Source organism: Monopterus albus, unplaced genomic scaffold, assembly GCF_001952655.1.
Source record: "Monopterus albus unplaced genomic scaffold, M_albus_1.0 scaffold6.1, whole genome shotgun sequence".
Classification (NCBI taxonomy): Eukaryota; Metazoa; Chordata; class Actinopteri; order Synbranchiformes; family Synbranchidae; genus Monopterus; species Monopterus albus.
In genome coordinates this window covers 6,690,246-6,693,323 of record NW_018127886.1, presented here as the reverse complement: position 1 = coordinate 6,693,323, position 3,078 = coordinate 6,690,246, and positions in this window count along the sequence as shown.

Below are 3,078 nucleotides of genomic sequence, written 5' to 3'. Positions count from 1 at the left end.
AAAAAAATAAAACAAAACAAAACACAAAGAAACAAACAAAACAGTAAAGGAAGAATAAGAGTTTGGATTAATGAGGTGGAGAGACACCTTGTGAAATACATTAGGCTACATTTTTGATTTTTATGTATAATTAAGGCTATATTTATGATAACATGATAAATGAGGTAGCTACAGAAAGTGTTACAGTATGTGTCATAACAGCAGGGTTTCTGAAATGGGCCTATCTGCAGGTGGTCTCTGCTGGTGTTTTCTAAGTTTGTCTTTTATTAGCCTGTGACCTGCCAGTGACACACATTTAATTCTATAACACTGATGTTAATGGACCTGCCTATAAGACTCTATCAGTATAGCCTAGCAAAATCACAGAAACATGTTAAGAAGAAGTGGCAATAGGACCAGGCTTGGTTGTTTTATGTTCAGGAGTGCAGCCCCATCTACTGGACTTTAGGTTTTCTTTTAATTTATCCATGAGTAACACAGTCGTTTAGCATTCAAGGCATTACTGTACGAAATGAAAGTAACATATTCATATAACTAAAAGTGACATGTAACACTTCAGGATGACCTATAGTCAAGTTATAGGCTATCCAATAATAATAACAAAAATAATAATAATAATTTCAAATTGGTCGGGGACATGGTCTTTATAATTCAACAGTGTAGTCTGCACTTTTTTCACTTGTAAGTGTTTAAGCATCTTTGCCTTGCAAAAAACTTTCTTTTTCTTTTCCAGTACTGGTCAGGGGTACCGGGGTCCATGGTCCATGTTTTTGCGAGGTAGCGTCATATGGCCAACACACAGCACAATGGAAATGTTTCCATACAATATAGGCTAACATTAGTAAACTAGATAGAGGCTGTGTCTAGATGGTAGCTGCCCAAGGAGACACGTATTTTAGAATTCTCGTCTAAAAGATCATTTTCTAAAATTTCGGAAAAGATCTTATAGGCAGGCACCGTTATGAAAATCGATTGTTGAAACAGGCTGTTATAAAGTAGCCTATGCAGCTAGCAAAAAATAGATTACTCGATATATGATTATCCATAAACACCGATAGGATGTCTATCAGGAGTACATGAGCGGGTTACGCTCTTGACAGAAAATGACTCTCTGTTCTTTATCACATGCAAACCAGGATGTGCAACTAAACAGTATAAGAGAAATTCTAAGTTGTGAGAAAGTGTGCGTCCTGTCCTCGCTCTTGTCAACAGGCCTAAAATTGTTTTTTCATTCTTGAAACGAGTTTTCAAAAACTAGAGGCGTGGTCGTAGTGGCCATATACCCAGAATGCATAGCGCAAATATTTAGTTCTTTAAACCTTTATATTTATCTCCCAGACATTAGGTTTTGGTGCGACTTTTAATTGATCTTTATTGTAAACAATGTATATGTATATATATGATCTAAATAATATCCGTTTTTTCTTGTATTGAACCTTAAGTGAGAATGATATGGCGGAGAATGGGGCCGGTCACTTGGACTTACGCTCTTCAGTACACTCTTGTTTCTCTTCAGATCGTATAAATCTTTCGCCTTTTACTAAAGATTTCCGTGGAAAGGAACAATAAGAGTTTGACTCAATTTTTTGATGCTCTGCTAACGCGGGGCTTTCTTTATCTGTAAAAAAATAAATACTTCAGTAACTTACAAGTTAAAGTAACTTGTATGTGCGGTAGGTCTTTTGATGCAGCTTACTTACGTAAGTATGCTGAAATTTTTCAAATTAATGTATCAAGAGAGTATTGTCATCAATCGTTGACTGAATGATATCCGAGTGAAACAAGAAATAAAATTTAATTCATCCGCTTGAAAACAGTAAGCGCGCGCTCTGATGTAGAGGCACTGAGCCTTAGGTCATTAACTGGCTTTTAGCTGCTTAAATGTCAATGAAAACGATTTTAACATAACGGATATATTGCAGAAGAATTCGGGGGAACGGTGATTTGGGACTTTTCTTCCATCTTCCGATTGATACTGTAGGAGAATTTGAAGGTTCGGTAGAAGACAGGTTATCTTGACCCGCACTCAGAAGGTGGCGGTAATGCACCCGGTGTTGCTTGCCAACTGCCATAAATTATAAGGAGAAGAAGAAGAGGAAAAACTAGTTCGCAAAAGGAGAAGCCAGTAAAATGGCGAGGGTTTGTTTTTGTCTTTCGTTGGTTTGATGTGAACATCAGTGGCACATTGAAAGTTGCATCGCCGGCGGCGAGCAGGCGGGGGATATTTTATTATCACTCTGTAGTGCAATCTGTTGCAGTAAAAATAATAATAAACATTATTATTATTATTATTATTATTATTGGTTTTGTTCCCTTACTGCCTTATGTGTCATTAGACTGGGGTAAAATGAAGTAGGACGCAGGTGTCCGTGAGAAACGAGAAAAAGTGTATATCAATAAAAATAAATTGTGTTTGCAAGTCCATTTGTCCTTGTCTTAACCTTTGACCAAGCTTCAACAGGCTGTTCAGCCAGTTTTCAAAAGTTTACATCTGAAAAAGTGGATTTGTAAGAGAAAGGCAGCCATGAAATGACACAAAACAACCATTTTTAGAAACCCAGCATATCATTTAATATCACATTTTACCACAGTTAACTCAGTTGAGAGCAGTTCTGCATTTCTCTCTCTCTCTCATCAGACATACAATGTTGCCTTTTGGAAACACATCAAATAAAGTTTCACAGGCAGGTTTTAAGTGCACTTCAGGTTTATTATTTGGAACATTTATACTGCAGCACTGGGCTAATGTTAGCAGCAGCAATGAGTGCAAACATTTGAAACCATTTTGAGCAGTATTGCTGATTTTGTGCAGTTTTTTTCACACGGCTTCCCTTCTGCTTGTCTGGGTCACACCTGTGTGTAAATATGAACAAGCACAATCTGGGACATTGCCTGCACATTTTTCTTTTGTCAGTATAAAGCTACATATGTTCTAAAATGGCTTTGAAGCTTCTATTTATGTAACTATATAGAGCCTTACAAATAGTGTAGAAACCAATAGTAGATAGTTATACAGTAAATAATATATAATAAATAATAAAAATTAAATTAGTTAATTTATAAATGAACAGTAAGGTT